General features: G+C 33.4%; 1 pseudogene; it reads left to right on the top strand.

The window, feature by feature from the left end:
• The first annotated feature begins 15,954 nt into the window (after positions 1-15,954).
• LOC123820157 lies at positions 15,955-16,058 on the top strand (annotated as a pseudogene).
• Positions 16,059-17,096: the final 1,038 nt, after the last annotated feature.

The raw sequence follows: 17,096 nt of genomic DNA on the forward strand, positions 1-17,096 counted from the left end.
AAATTAAAGTAATCTTCGATTGTGTTACCCACCATACACACATTCTCTTTCTCTCTTTGTCCTTCTCCCTCCCTCTCTCTTTCACACACACACAGAACATTACATTTCTTGGTTTCAAGAACCAAAATTATATTATTATTTTTAAGATTACTTGTTTCGGTCTCTTCAAATATAACATAAAAGGAAAATAATTATTTACTTAATTGCTAAGGCCACAGTGTCCAGTAGAGTGCCCATATCATTGTAAGTACTCTGTTATTTTTTGTTAAATAAATCAATTTATACTATAGAATATGTATATAATTATTAAATGCATAACTTATGTAATATATAAATAATTAACTGAATTAATAACTGTGATATTATGACTCGTCCTCATTTAACACACAGGAAGACATACTATAATTTACTGAAAAATTGAAATAAGAATCTATAGAGAAAACACTGGTGTCATTGCCTCCAGATTTTCTCCTATTTTTGTACTAATGATTAAAGTGGGAACTACAAAAAGGTAATTGGTTTGCTGGCATTAACTTCTTAGCAGTGAATATGAAACAGCAGTAGAAAATCAAAAGGGAAATATCTTTAAGAATTCACAAATATAATTTTAATGAAAATTAAGATGTAAATGTTCATTATTTATGTAAAAAGAACTATTAAAAGTTATTTGAGTGATTATGCTCACTGGGTCAGTCATTACAAGCGTTGAATTTTGGAGGTTGAATGTGGATATACTTAATAGGATATACTCAGGTAATACTGGAAGTTTTCATCAGTTTTTCCTTGTGTTGTCCCTAGTTTCAGACTCTGGAAATTAATCTCACCTACCACTGGTCTTCTAGTAACCTCAATGGTTTTTCCTTTAGACTCTACCTTTCAAGTTTCAGTTTGCAGCTATTGTTATATACTCACAGGAATGTATATATGTACTTCTCTGAAACTATTTCTTCATATATTCAACCTTTATTCCCATTGAGCCCATGCTGCCTAGCATAAAATTTATTTTTGCTAGATTCAAACTAATATTCTCATGAGCCATTTTTGTTTTATCATTTCCTTTTCTGAGATGATTCAGTGATACATGTACTCAGCAAATGTTTACTGATTACTTCCTGCATGACAGGTTCTGTATGTCCTCCAAAGTCATCAGTTTAACTAAACAAATAAAGATCCTTGCTATCATGGGATTTATATCACTGCAAAGAGTAATATGTAACAAACACTAGACATACTCAACAAGAAAACAGTGTGGTTTAGTACAAGCTAATAACAACTATTAGGAAAGGAAAAGGAGGGCAGATTATGAGAGATTAAGATCATGGAAAGGAAGTATCAGTAACCATTTTAAGTATGTCATTAAATCAGGGATTATTAAGCAGGTAAGGTATAAATAAGGATCGAAAAAGGTGAAGAGTTAGTTTGCAGATATATGATCCATCAGTTGCAATTATAGCTTCTGGCACAAATAATACCCCTTGTTTTATTACAAAATCATAAGCATGTAATTCTGTAACATAACAATGTCACACTCAATCTCACCATCTGACATTTTAGGTGAAATGTTTAAATTAAAACTATAAATTATTATACCCATATTATTACCCTACCAACCACATTCAAGCAGCTTTACTACTGCCAGACACCGTATGTAAGGTGATTTGGAGGCAGAAGTGACTAAAGGAGTTCCAGTGCAAAGAAATGAAGCCTCATACCCGGTAATTGAAAAAAATCTGTGGGGGGTTGAGGCAGCACGAGAAGCTCCCAGCCTCACAGCAGAGTTCACTGGAGACCCACAAGGTCCTAGAACATACACAAAACCACCCATCTGGGAAACAGTACCAGAAGGGCTCAATTTGCTTGTGAGTAGCAGAGAAAGTGACTGAAAGTCTGGTGAGAGCTAAGCAAGTGGCATTGTTCCCTCTAAGACTCTTCCCCCACATATAGCACCACAATGCAGCAAAGTGGGGTTCCCTGCCCTGGCAAATACCTAAGGCTCTGCCCCTTACTATAGAACAGGTGTGCTGAGACAAAAAAATATGGTCTGCATGAGAGAACAGATCAAAGCTCCAGAAAAAAAATACAACTAAGCAATGAAGAGATAGCCAACCTATTAAATGCAGAGTTCAACACTGATAATCAGGATGCTCACAGAAATGGTTGAGTATGGTCACAAAATAGAGGAAAAAGTGAAGGCTATGCAAAGTGAAATAAAGAAAAATATACAGGGAACCAACAGTGAAGAGAAGGAAACGAGGACTTGAATCAACAGTTTAGAGCAGAAGGAAGAAATAAATATTGAACCAGAACAGAATGAAGAAACAAGAATTCAAAAAAGTGAGGATAGGCTTAGAAACCTCCAGTACAACTTTCAACACTCTGAATCATCAGAATCCTAGGGGTGCCAGAAGGAGAAGAGGAAGAGAAAGAAATGAAAAACTTATGGTATTTGAAAAAAAAATAATGAAGGAGATCTTCTCCAATTTGGCAAAGGAAATAGACTTCCAGGAGGTCCACAAACTCAGAAAGTCCCAGAGAAGTTGGACCCAAGGTGGAAGACACCAAGGCACATCATAATTCCATTAAACAAGATTAAAGAGGAGAGGATTTTAAAAGCAGCAAGAGAAAAGGAGACGGTTACCTACCAAGTAGTTTCCATAAGACTATCAGCTCATTTCTCAAAAGAAACCTTGCAGGCAAGAAGGGTCTGGAAATAAATATCCCAAGTCATGAAAGGCAAAGACCTACATCCAAGATTACTCTATGCAGAAAAACTATCATTTAGAATGGAAGGGCAGATAAAGTGCTTCCCAGATCAGGTCAAGTTAAAGGAGTTCATCATCAGCAAGCTTTTATTATATGAAATGTTAAAGGGACTTATCTAAGAGAAAGAGGATGATCAAAAATATGAACAGTAAAATGCCAATAAACTCACAACTATCCACAACTGAACCTAAAAAAATAAATAAATAAAAACAAACTAAGCAAGCAACTAGAACAGGAACAGAATTACTGAAATAGAGATCATATGGATGGTTATCAGCTAGGAGGGGGAGGGGATAGAATGAGGGGGAAGGTACAGGGAATAAGAAGCATAAATTGTAGGTACAAAATAGGCAGGGGGAGGTTAAGAATAGTATGGGAAATGTAAAAGCCAAAAACTTATATGTATGACCCATGGAGCATGAACTTAGGTGGGGGAATGATGGTGTCAGGGTGAGTACAGGGTGGAGGGGAATAAAGGGGAGAAAAAATGGGACAACTATAATACCATAATCAAGAAAACATATTTTAAAAAAATAAATAAAGCATGAAAAAATCAGTAAACATATTTTTAAAAGTTCAAGCATTAGCAGTTGCCCAGTTTTAATCCACAATTTAAAATTATGGTTCTGGCCAGTCATTGGTGTTCTACATCTTCATTATCAGTATGCTGTGAGAAGGCTCAAGTTCCACTACAAAATAATCTTTTAGCACAGGTGCATAACTCAGCTGAAGGTATGGAGCATAAGAGCTTCAGAAATGCACAGAGCATCTTTGCCAGGATTTTTTAACATAGAGCAGCTCTTCTACAGATAATGAAAAAATGACCAACCTAAGGCTACAAGTATGAAAATGACCAACCTAACACTACTTGGCTCTAAAGTAAAAGTGGCTTAATTCAAAAAATATTCAGGGAAACTGGGAAACTTTAGTAAGCATAGTACACAAGTAATTTATTGGTGTGCATTGAGCACAATTATACAATGCATATCATATATCTGTTCTAGAGATTCCAACCAAGAAAAAGTCAATGAAAACTTGAAAAGTTCTGTTCTTGAAGTACTCTTTTAAATCAATTTATGTCAATTATAATTTAAGGACACATTTTAACTAAGAAAGGACTATGTTCAATAAACCTCATATGCTTCAATCAATAAGTAATGTATCTTTTAGCCAGAAAATTTAAAGCATGCATTGAATATCTTCAGACTTTTAGCCCTAAGAAATATATAAAAACATAGCAAAGAGAAGCTTTGCATATAGTTCCCTTTCCATTAAGACATATTTAAAATGTAGTTAGTGCACAATATGATTAAGCAGTTAGATTTAAGCAGTTAGATTTAATATCCATGAAATAAGCAGAAATTATCTTTGAGTTCTATTCTTGATCAAGACTGACTTTAATGAAAAATAAAATCAAAACCATTTGCTTGTATCGATTTCCTAACACCTTATTGTGTGAAATGCATGTTTTGTGGGCTGTTTTCCATAGTTTTATTGATTCTCTGTGAGTTGAGAAGATGAGGAACACAGGAATGGTTTGGGTTTTATTGTTCATTAAAGTCAGTTTTGATCAAACTTAAAACTCAAAGGTAATCTCTGTTTATAAACTATGCCCTTTTGAAAATGTTTTTTTCTATGAAGCCAAAAGAAGTTAACTGGGTTTTAAGCTTCATTAATGGAAAGAAACAAGGGTGATAGTCTCTTTCTTTTCTGAGCTACTAAGAGAAAACTACAAAAATGTATTCAGATCTGAGTGATAAACTATAAGGAAGACTAGAGATAAATCGCAAATGCATTAAGGATAGTGTGACAAAAATACTGAAGAGACAAATGCCAAGTAAATCAAAATCTCAGTTTTTTCTTGTTTTGATTTGTTGTATTTTTTTAGTGTGTTTATGCATTTGGAAGATTTCCATGTGGAAGATTTATACCTCAAAAGTATGAGTATAATCTATAAGAAGACTGATTTTGAATCAACAGTAAAAATATTCTCAGAGCTTTGAAAGATGGACCGAATGGAGAAATGATAACCATTTTCGTAAGATGTGCTGCACCTGAAAGTTCAGCTACAAAGGGATAACTCATGGATAAGATTCTAGGAGCAATAAGCATCAGATTAGAATCTAAATTGTATGAACATTAACTTTCACCAAAATCAGATAATCTATAATGTCATTAAAGTTATGTGTGTATATGTTTAATAAGTGTTCCTGAAAAGGCACAATCTTTATTTCAAAGTTAAATAATTTGTGTTTTCATAAGAGAAAATATTTAGTTAAAACAATAAAAATACAGAAAAGAAATAATTATTCCAACCTATTTCCAATATGTTAGCATGCTAACATATTAGTGCATTTTTCCATTTTATAACCCTCTGTTTTTTATGTTATTATAGCCATTTTGTAAATATAACATTTGAAATTTAGTATATAAAATGTCAAGTATTATATTTATTTCTATATTACTACATAGTTTAATAACATAAATGGATTTACAAATAATATTTAATAATATATCAATATTTTTCTTGTATATTTTGTATAAATTTGAAGCTTAATATAACAAATAATACTGAGGTAAAAATATTCATACATATGGATTCACCTATACATTGAATTATCTTTGTCAAATAGCTTTCCAGAAATAGTCTAAGTCACATGGCATGGGGTGTTTATGGGTCATTGTTGAGAAGACTAAATTTATTTCCGAAAGTGCTACAACTTTTTATTCACCCTTCAATTTGATTTTAATTTTAGAAATAATTGATTACATTTCTGATATGTTATTTTTTAATTTTTAACAATTAAAATATATCTTCTTCCATATTCTTTTCAAACATAACACATTCTGTATTCCTTCTATTCAAATAGGCATAAGCAAGAGAAAATATGATATAATATCTTTTTAAAGATTGTATTTATTTATTTTTTAGAGGGGGGAAAGGAGAGAGACAGAGAGAGAGAAAAACATGAATGTGTAGTTGCCTCTCACGCACCCCCCACTATGGGGGCACAACCCAGACATGTGCCCTGACTGAGAATTGAACTGGTGACTGACCCTTTGATTCACAGGCTGGCACTCAACCACTGAGCCACACCAGTAAGGGCTGATATAGTTATCTTTTAATTTATTTACCTAAAAACTAAGTAAAATACAACTGGCTTTGTAAAAGATGAATGCAATCATGATAATATATTACATCTATGACTTATATGATGTTCTAAGTTTCATATATATACATATATGTGTGTGTGTGTATGCATGTGTGTGTTTTAACTGTTTTTTCCAATTCAGTCACCTTGGCTACTCTAAAGTACAGGATTCTCAATTCTCATTTGAATACCACTGTCTTTTTTCCTCCAATTATAAAGACCATTCCCATTTCATTTGTTCTCTCATGAACACTGTAATATCATATTCCTTTAATTGAGTCAGACAGTACAGTTTCATTTTTGCTCAGTAATCATCTTCTACAATTTGCATTTATTTATACATATCAAGACAATCACTGAGATTTCACATTCAATAAACATTGGAGATGGACTATAAAAGAGGTGATGGAAATCATTTTCTGTGCCATTTGAGTTGGAATTTCACAACTACAGTTCAAACTTGTGTTGGTAAACATATATGCATTTTATAAAGGGCTTAAATTATAACATGTGGGAAGTTAAGCATAAAATGATAAACTAAAAATTAAGTAATAATAAATACATTTATCTGATGAATCAGCAACAATACTCCAACACTCCAATACAGCATGATTTTTTCGGCATGGAACCAGGAAGTTTAAGCATCCTGAATTTGAAAGATGGTAGTCTCATCTGGGTGACTGGATGGACTTCAGTAATCCTTGAAATGAATACATAAGTTTCTCTCTCTCTCTCTCTCTCTCTCTCTCTCTCTCTCTCTCTCTCTCTCTCTCTCTCAACATAAAAGTAAATAAATTGAAAAGATCACTGTTTTTTAGCATTGAAAAATGAGTAGTGCAACACACCAATAACTGAAAGAAGAAAAACTCAGGAAATGAGCCCCGTGGATGTCTTGGCACTTTGGGAACAATTTTTGGAACACAGTACAATGAAATAGAAACAAAGCAGTAAAGTGTTGTTAAATGATTAGAGATGCTTCTTGCTCAAGCAGCTGTAATTTGTGGGTAAAGTGGTTGGTGAGAAAGGAGCTAAGCAGGTGGGGAAGAGAGTGAGAAATCTAAGGGTTAAGGGCTACACTATTCAAGGCTTACCAGAAGCCCTGAAATTAAGAGCGCAAAAAAAGACACAAAAGGTCAAATTGTACCAGGAACTTTGGATTTCTGGTCAAGTGAAAGCAGAAGAATATGCATGTAATACATCATTAAAGTATCAGGCACCCAGTGCTACAAAAGTATTTATGGTACTTCTTAAAACCTATATAAAAAGACAGTTTGCAAATTAGTGACCTCAGTTTCTTCTTTAAAGATCTAAAAACAGAAGAATGAGCTAAACTCAAATTGAGTAAATAAAAGGAAATAATAAATATAAGGTTGGAAATTATAAAAACAGGAAATATAATATTGGAAATGCTGAAAACAATAAATGAACCTAGGAGCTGATTCTTTGATAAAATCATTAAAATTGAATAATTGTTAGCTTGATCAGGAAAAAATAAAAAGCAAAAATTATCAATATTAGGAATAAAATGATATTGTATTTATAGATTGCACAAATATTACAAATAAAACATGAGAATATTATAAAACTTATAGAACAATGAATTTTGAATATATAATATGTAAAAATGTATTGGAAGACAAAAATTATCAAAGCTCCTCAAGAAAATATGTAACCTAAAATCCCAATATCTGTTAAAGAAATTGAATTTACAGTTAAAAGCCTTCCCACAATGAAACTATAGATCCAGATGCCTCTTTGGTAAGTTCCAAAAGAATTTAGGGGAAAAAATAGAGAAAACCTGTTCTATAAAATTCTCTCAGAAAACTGAAGATTATTCAATACATTCTAACTCATTTTATGAAGCTTAAATTACCCTAATACCAGCACCAAACTACACTGATGATTATGACTCATAAACATTGATGTAAAATATTTATATAGAATTTTAGTAAACCAAATTCAACAATGTAGGAAAAGGATAATGTATCTTGATAAAGTGGAGTTTATTCCAGGATTTCAAGACTGGTTTAACATGTAAAAATTAATTAATGTAATACATCACATTAGAAATCTGAACAATTATCTACTTTTCTCAATAATACAGAGAAAATATTTTACAATATCCAATAAGCATCCATGATAAAAACTCCCAACCTCCTCTCACAATCAAAAGGAAAACAAAAAATTTAAAAACAAAAAACAAAGGACCCACCCAAAACTAGAAGAAAATATTCTAAACCAAACCAAAAAAATTCTATAAAACACTACCACTATACTTAATGCTGAAAGGTTGAATTAATTTAGTTAGAATTATAAACAAAATAAAGGTTCCTCCTCACTCTTTGTGTTCAACATTCTCCTGGAAACCTAGACAAAGAAAAAAGGAAATAAAAATAAAAGACATTCAATTGGAGAAAAAAAGTGAAACTATCTTCATTCACAGATGACACATTTATATTGTTAAACAAAAAATAAAAATGAAAAAAATTAACTTCCATGACTGAAAGTCATTTTAAAGGAAAGGTCTTATTAGGCTATTGCTAAAGAAAAAATAAAAAGGTCTTGGGCATGGAGTTTAACTACAGAAACCAGGCTAGGTAGAAAATACAAACATGTCTGTCATTCCAGAGCTTTACAAAAATTGTTTGTACAAATATTGAGGAGAGAAGATGAAGTGAATCTGGTGCAATAATATAGGCACTCCAGGGACCCAGTGAGATGAAGATCTGAGATCCACTGTGGGTTCTTGACTTAGCACAGGCAAGAATTTGACAAGCAGAGCCAGTGTAAAGTTTAAAGTAAAAGACACTATTCGGGGTCTTTTTTGTTTCCACATAAATATTTGGAATATTTTTTTCTAGGTCTGTGAAATATGCTATTGGAATTTTAATAGGAATTGCATTGAATCTGTATATTACTTTGTGTGATATGACATTTTAATGACATTAATTCTTCCAATCCATGAACATAGTATATGCTTCCATTTATTTGTATCTTCCTTAATTTTTCTTTTTAATGTTCTATAGTATTCTGAATACAGGTCTTTTACCTCTTTGGCTAAATTTATTCCTACATATTTTGTTTTTCTTCTTTCTCTAGTAAATGGGATTTTTTTCTAGTTTCACCTTCTGATATTTCATTTTTAATGTACAAAAATGCCACTGATTTCTGTATATTGATTTTGTATCCCACTGTTTAGCCATACTCACTTATCAGGTAGTGTTTTGGTTGAGACTATAGGGTTTTCTTTGTATATTATCATGTCATCTGTGAATAATGGCAGTTTTATTTTCTCCTTTCTGATATGGATGCCTTTCATTTCTTTTTCTTGTCTGATTGCTATGGCTAGAACTTCTAGTACTATGTTGAAAAGAGTAGTGAAATTACACACCCTTGTGTTCCTGACCTTAAGGAAAAAGCTTTTAGTTTTTGCCTGTTGAGTATAATGTTGGCTGTAGGTTTCTCATATATGGCTTTTATTATGTTGATGTATGCTCCCTCTATTCCCACTTTGTTGGGTGTTTTTATCATAACTGGGTGCTGGTTTTAATCAAATGCTTTTTCAGCATCTATTGATATGATCATGTGATTTATATCCTTCATTTGGTTTACATGGTATAGTATGTTTATTGATTTGAGAATATTGTACCATCCTTGCATCCCTGGGATTAATCCCACTTGATCATGGTGTGTGATCTTTTTAATGTATTTCTGAATCTGGACTGCCAGTATTTTGTTGAAGATTTTAACATCTTTGTTCATCAGAGATATTGGTCTTTATTTTGTTTCTTTATTGTGTCTTTACATCATTTTGGAATTAGGATGATATTGGCCTTGAAAAAGAGTTTGGGAGTCTTCCCTCTTCTTGAATTTTTTGGAAAAGTTTGAGGAGGATAGGAGTTAGATCTATAAAAAATATTTCAAAAATTCATAAGGTACCAAAAAAGACAATGAATAGGCTCAGCAGTCTTGACAAAGAAAAACAAAGTAGGAGGAATCACAATACTCAACATCAAACTTTATTACAAGGTGACTGTAATCAAAATAGACTGGTTCTCACATAAGAAGAAATATGTAGATTAATGGAACAGAATAGAGAACCCAGAAATAAACCCAGGTCTCTACGGTCAATTGATATTTGACAAATAGGCCATGGGCATACAACAGAGAAAAGAGAGCCTCTTTAATAAATGGTGTTGGGAGAACTGGACTGGTACATGCAAAAAAAATGAAACTAGATCACCAACTTACACACATACACCAGAATACACTCAGAATGGTTAAAGGAATTATATATAAGTTGTGACACCATAAAAATCCTGGGGGAAAACATAGGCAGGAAAATTTCAAATGTCCCATGTAGCAATATTTTTACTGATATATCTTCTATGGCAAGGGAAAGAAAGGAAAAAATGGGACTACATCAAAATAAAAAAAAGCTCCTGCAAAGCTAAATAAATCATTATCAAAATAAAAATGGAACTGACTGTAGGGGAGAACGTATTTGCCAATGATACATCACACAAGGGTTTAACCTCCAAAATATATAAAGAACTAATCTGACTCAACACCAGGAAGAGAAACAATCCAATTAAAAAATGGACAAAGGACCTGAATAGATATTTCTCTAAGAAGGACATACAGATGGCTCATAGACATATGAAAAGATGCTCAACATTACTAGCCATCAGAGAGATGCAAATTCAAACCACAATGAGTTATCACCTCACATCTGTCAGAATGGCCACATCATCAATTATTCAACAAACAGCAAGTTCTGGCAATGATGTGAAGAAAAGTGAACCCTAGTGCACTGCTGAGGATGCAGACTGATATAGCCACAGTGGAGAATGGCATGGATTTCCTTAAAACACTAAAAATGGAACTGTTTTTTGAACCAGTTCCAATTCTGCTGATGGGCATGTACTCTAAGAATCCCAAATCACTGATTCAAAAGAACCTATACACTCGTGTGTTCATAGAGGCATTATTTATAATAGCCAAGTGCTGGAAACAGCCTAAATGCCCATTGGCAAATGAGCGGATCAGAAACCTGTGGTACATTTACATAATAGAATACTACTACACAGCTGAAAGAAAGAAGGAATTCCTACCCTTTGTGACAGTGTCAATGGAACTGAGAGAATATTACACTAAGTGAAATAAACCAGTCAGTGAAAGATAAATACCATATGATCTCACCTATAAGAGGAATGTAATGAACAAAATAAACTAATGAACAACATAGAACTATAGGCATGAAAACATGAAACAGACTGAAATTGACCAGCAGGAAGTCGGGAAGAGGATAACAGGGGAAAGAAAGGGAAGGGACTAGAGAAAGAACATGTACAAATGACCCATGAATGTGGGCAACCATGTGGGAATTGACTGTGGGAGTGGGGGGGGACAGGATGGGTGGAAGGGGGCAAAGGGGGAAAATTGGGACAACTGCAATAGAATAACAATAAAAATGATTTAATAAAACAATTTTATTTATGCAAGATGAACAGCTTCTGTAGATCTATTGTACAACATGGTGCCTACAGTTAATAATATTGTATTGTACACTTAATGAATCTGTTAAAGGTGTAAAAAATAATAAAATAAAGTAAAAGAGTTTGTTAGTAAAAGAATGGGACAGAGATCAAGCTACTCCATAGGAAGAGCAGCATCTCACTAGTGAGATTTACTTCTTTTATTAAGGCTCATTTAATCAAGGTGTAGGGCATTCAATAATTGGAGAAATATCCAAGATTTTTAGAGAAAGGAGTGGTGACTTCTGGGAATAGCACTGTTGGCTATATGGTGTCCTTATACGGGCTTTCCATTTGTGACCTAGTGGGCACAGGGTGTGCCCTTTAGAATGCTAATGTATTACAATGAGCATAGACTGAGGGAGGAGGTAAAATTAATTGCCATTTTGGATCAAGCTGGTTTTATCAGGTGGTGGGATGGTCTCACTATTTCCTTGACAGTTCCTGTAGCTGTTATTGATTTCAGCTGTTTCCCCACATACCCTGTCTCACTGGGATAGGCTGAGACCAAGCATGATGAGTTTTCTCTTTTGAATAGGTTGTGGGCAAGTCCACAAATAAGAAGTGGAGGCCCATGGGATTGGAAAGGACCTGGCTCTTCTCTTTTTAGAATAATCATGCAAATAGCCATCTGAAAAGTAATAAAAAATTTCAACATACACTAAGGAGTGTGAGCAATTTTTGTTAGAGCTGGCCCATACCTATTATTGTTGTTTTTTCCTCACTCCCCAGCCATTGTAATTTTATATTATTTTATTTTTAAATATTTTATTTATTTATTTCTAGAGAAGGGAAAGGAGAGAGAAAGAGAGGGAAAGGAACATCAATGTGTGGTTGCCTCTTACGTGCCCTCCACTGGGAACCTGGCCTGCAACCCAGGCATGTGCCCTGACTGGGAATCAAACCAGTGACCCTTTGATTCACAGGCCTGTGCTCAATCCACTGAGCTACATCAGCCATGGAAAGCCACTTTAATTTTAATTTAGAACATCTCAGAATTATTTTTCTTATCTGTACAAAATCAGATGGATTTTATTTTTTATAAAGAGATAAAAAATCTAGGATAATGAGTCAATGAGTTGAGTTTGCCATATAATAATCAATACAAAAATATCAAACATCAAAAATATGAGTTACTTATTGAAGCAGACTAAAGTTTTATTATTACAAAGTAGCCTTTTGGGATATTAATTTTAAATTGGTGATTAAGGAACAAAAGACACAGAAGGAACCTTTGACCCTATCCCTTTGTGCTCAAAGAAATTCATATAGAGAAACTGATTTCCAGAGTGGAAACTTAGCATAATCCACCTGAGCATGTTCACCTTAGCACATATAAATTAGCACATTGTGCCAGATAAGGCAAAGTCTAGCAAAGCTTGTTTTCCACTGTGTTCCATTTTTTCAGGATGGCCCAGCAAGGATTTGTTTATCATATGTTTGCTCTTTCTCCTGTGAATTATCTACTTTCCCTTTGGAATCCCAGATCTCCGCCTCATTTCTCCCTTGTCCAGAATGCCATATAACCTCAAGTTCCCAGTGGATTTTGGTCTCATATCTTATGACATCTGTGGCATGTACATCCATAATAAATATTGTACATTTTCTTCTAATAATCTATTTCTATTATTTTGATTATTAGCCCAGCTAAAACTTATAAGGTGGGAAGAAAGTTATTTTTTATGTTCCCAAATTATGAATAAACTTAACAAAAGATATTAAAGGCTCATACACTTAAAAGTACAAAATAATTGCTAGAAGATATCAAGAAGTCCTGCATCAAGGACTGCCTTCCTGATATCAAGAAGATAACAAGAAGATTATGCAAGTCCTGCATGATCTATGAGCAAGAAGTCATGCTCATGGATCAGAAGACTCAATATTTTTAAGACATCATTCACTTTTAAATTAATATAAACATTTGGGATAATCTTAATTAACATTCCATTTTAATTTATTGTAAAATTTATTTGGCAATGCAAAGGCCTAGAATGTCAAAACAACCTTGAAAAAGGACACTATCTGTTTTCAAGACTTACAACATTATAGTCATTAAGACAGTATGGTATTGGCATAGTGGTCAATAAATAGATCAATAAAATGGCAGTGTCCAGATATATACCCACATCTTATGAACAACTGATTTTCAACAAATCAGTGTGAAAATGATTGTCTTTTCAACAAATTGTGGCTGCATCAATTGAATATCCATAATCACAACAAAGCAAAGTAAAACAAGACAACTTCTACTCATACTTTTCACCACATATTTATAATGAATATGTGATTCATTATAATGAATATGTGATTTTCACCACAATCATTTATAATGAATTGCAGGTCAAAATTCAATACCTAAAATTCTTAAATGTCTACAAGAATACAGAAGAAAACATGTGTGATCTTGGGGCAGAAAATATTTCTTAAATGTGACAATAAAAACATGATATACAAAAGACCAAATTGATGTTAGATTTTATCAAATTAAAAAGCTCTTCTTTTCAAGAGACAGTGCCAAAAGAATCAAAAGATAAACTACAGACTGGAAAAAATAATTGTAAAAAAATTATTTGATAGAGGACTAAAAAATCAATAAACACATACAATTTTAAAAATTGAAAAAGATTTAAACAGATACTTCAATAAATAAGGTATGTGGATGGTAAATAAGTACATTAAAATTGCTCAACATAATTTTTACTTATATACATATAAATTAAAACCACAATAACAAAATAATATAGGAGAGGATATCATAACTACACGAATCAAGTAAAGTCAAAGAAAGCTAAGCCAGGGGCCTACTATGCACTGCCTGATATGGAGCTTGGTTCACCAGAGTGCAGGCAGACCATGAGGACCCTCAGAAAAAGAAAATTCCTGCAAAGATTGTTAGTAATTACTCACCCATACCTTATCATTTATCCATTTCATAAAGGAAAAACAGACCACAAAGTATATCTTGTAAAAGTTAAAATTAATCCCAACTCTCCCCCCCTCACTCTTTATTGCCCTGTACCAGCAATTTTGCATAGAGACTACACACAGATATAAGCTCAGCCTCTAGACATGGCTGGGGTCTCTCTTTCCTCTCTCGTGAGGAGAGTATGGCATTCTGTCTGTGGAGTGGCTTTTCTTGCTTGTCCTCTCTGCTCAATTAAACCTGCTTTTCCACTTTAATTTTTGTCTGGCTCCCATTTTGAATCCCTGCCTGCTCAAAACCAAGAACCCTCATGGCTCTGGGCTTGAGTTCCCACTGGGTTCTAGCCCCTTCAGCATCCACATCACTACAAAATGATCAGAAGGGCTAAAATTTTTTAAAAAGAAGATACAAAGTATTGAAAAATATGTGGAAGAACTAGAATTTTTATACATTTTTGATAAAATGTAAAATGGTACAGAGGCAGGATAGTAAGAAAGGAAAATTTGGCAAGTGGAATAAGGAAACTGATACAAGATAACTAAACAAAGCTAAAGAATTTGAGCAACTTACAAATAGCTAATGAATCATAAAATCTTCTATTTCATAACCAAGGACACTTGAGAACAAATGGTTTATGCCTCTCTTCCCTAACCAATGAATAAATAGCTTAAATAACCCTGGTCACGGAAACAAAAAAGACACCCAATTAATGCCATTTGTGCCAGCCAAATCCAAGGATAGATGAAACCAGAGGACCAAATAACAAAAACCCAATTAAAGCCAGACAGACCCAAGATAAAAGTAAATCAGTGAAGCTGACTAGAGAATAATCCCAAGCTCTTGTATATGCTTATTAAAAATGCATCTGGAATACTGATGAATATTCTGATGAAACCATCCCCTAAGATCCTCACCTGAAGGAGAGACACAAAAACCCTCAAGATGAAGGATACCAGCAGCTCTCTCTGGAATACACCCACACTTTTTCTACGGCATGAACTTTTTACCTTCTCTCTCCTAGGGGTCCCCACAAAATTTGCAACTAAGGGAGTAGTGGACAGCAGCAGCGTGTCCTGAGCTAAACCCCTGAACCTGTCTACAAGGTTCCCTTTTCTCTGACTTTTTAGTGAGCTAAAACAGCCTGGCCGTAGCTAACTTCTTGTCCCTGTGAACTTCAATCTCCAGTGAATTGAAGCAGCCCCACCTGGGCTATCTCCTGTTGCTTCTTCTGTCTTAAGCCCTTCTTTGTTCCACCATTGCTATTTTTAATAAGCATACTCTCAAAATCACCTGGACTTATGAAATCTTTCCTGCATGAATCAAGTACCCACACACCAGGCCCATGGCAGACCCATTCTGGGGCTGGTCCCAATGTGGTAACACCCCAATTTGAAAAAGTTTGGCAGTATTTCAAATAATTAAATATGTACCTACCACATCAAAAAACTAAAGACTAAATAAAAATTGACCTCAACGTCACGTAGATGTTGCATTTAGCAGAGAAAGCTTTGAAAGCAACTAGTTCAAAGAACTAAGGGAAAATATGTTTGAAATATTAAAATAAAATAATGTCATAATTATCACTTCTCGGCCTTTTGGCTAAGATCAAGTGTAGTATCTATTCTTATCAGTTTAATAATGTCATAATCACTAAACAAGGAAAATCAGTTTCAAAGAACTATAAAAAGTGTTCAAAATAGTAGAAAAAATCTCTAATTAACTCAATAGTGGTTTGAAGATGGGAGAAAATAAGTGTCAGTGAATAGAAATTATCCAGATAAATAGAAATGATCTAATCCGAGGAGCAGACAGAATAAGATTAAAGAATAAGGGACTCTCAGGAACCATAGGAAACTATGAAATGATTTGAATATATATGTAATTAGATAAGAGAAAGAATATGATATAGAAGAAAGCCTGATTGTCCCAAATGTGATTTTAAAAAGCCACTTTTTGATTCAATAAACTCACGAAAGTCAAAGTAGAATGAATACAAACAAACATTTTATATAGGCACACAATTGTGAAACTTCTGAAAAACTTGAGAAAGTAGTGAAAATGCCAAAATATTATTTGTAATCATAACACCTCTTTCTCTCTCAAAAAAAGGCAAAAAAAAAACTGATGTTGAAATAAAGACATTTCTACATATATGAAAGCTGAGCAAATCTATCAGCAGGAAAGCTGCATCCCAAGAAATACAAAAAGATAGACTTCAGGATGAAGGAAAATACCACATTAGGATCTGGGATCTATAAGAAGGGATAAAGAGCATCAGAAACAATTAAACTTCATGGTTTCTTCTTGTAACTTTTTTATAATTAATAACTATTTGAGGAAAAATAAAAATAGTACTAACTAGTGATTACTACATATGTAGATGGAACATATGAATACCAAATGCAAAGAAGAAGGTTATATAAATGGAATTAAGCTGCTGTGGGGTTATATTTTTGAAAAGGGAGGAGAAATATAAAGGTAAAATGGGTCTTTAGGAAGGTTAGAAAACTACTTTTCAAAAATATCATTAAAGGACATAAAAAGGCATGCCAGAGATTGGCAAAAACATCCCAATACATATCTTGTATTGAAACTAGAATTTTAAAAAATGGTAAAAAAAAACCCAATATAAAAACTTAAACTCCACAATAGACTATTAATTAATGGTCAAAAAACACACATATCCAGTATCATTGCTCATCAGGAGAATCCAAATAAAGG

This window comes from Phyllostomus hastatus, unplaced genomic scaffold (assembly GCF_019186645.2).
Source record: "Phyllostomus hastatus isolate PE091 unplaced genomic scaffold, TTU_PhHast_1.1 phas_contig_113, whole genome shotgun sequence".
In the NCBI taxonomy this organism is placed as follows: Eukaryota; Metazoa; Chordata; class Mammalia; order Chiroptera; family Phyllostomidae; genus Phyllostomus; species Phyllostomus hastatus.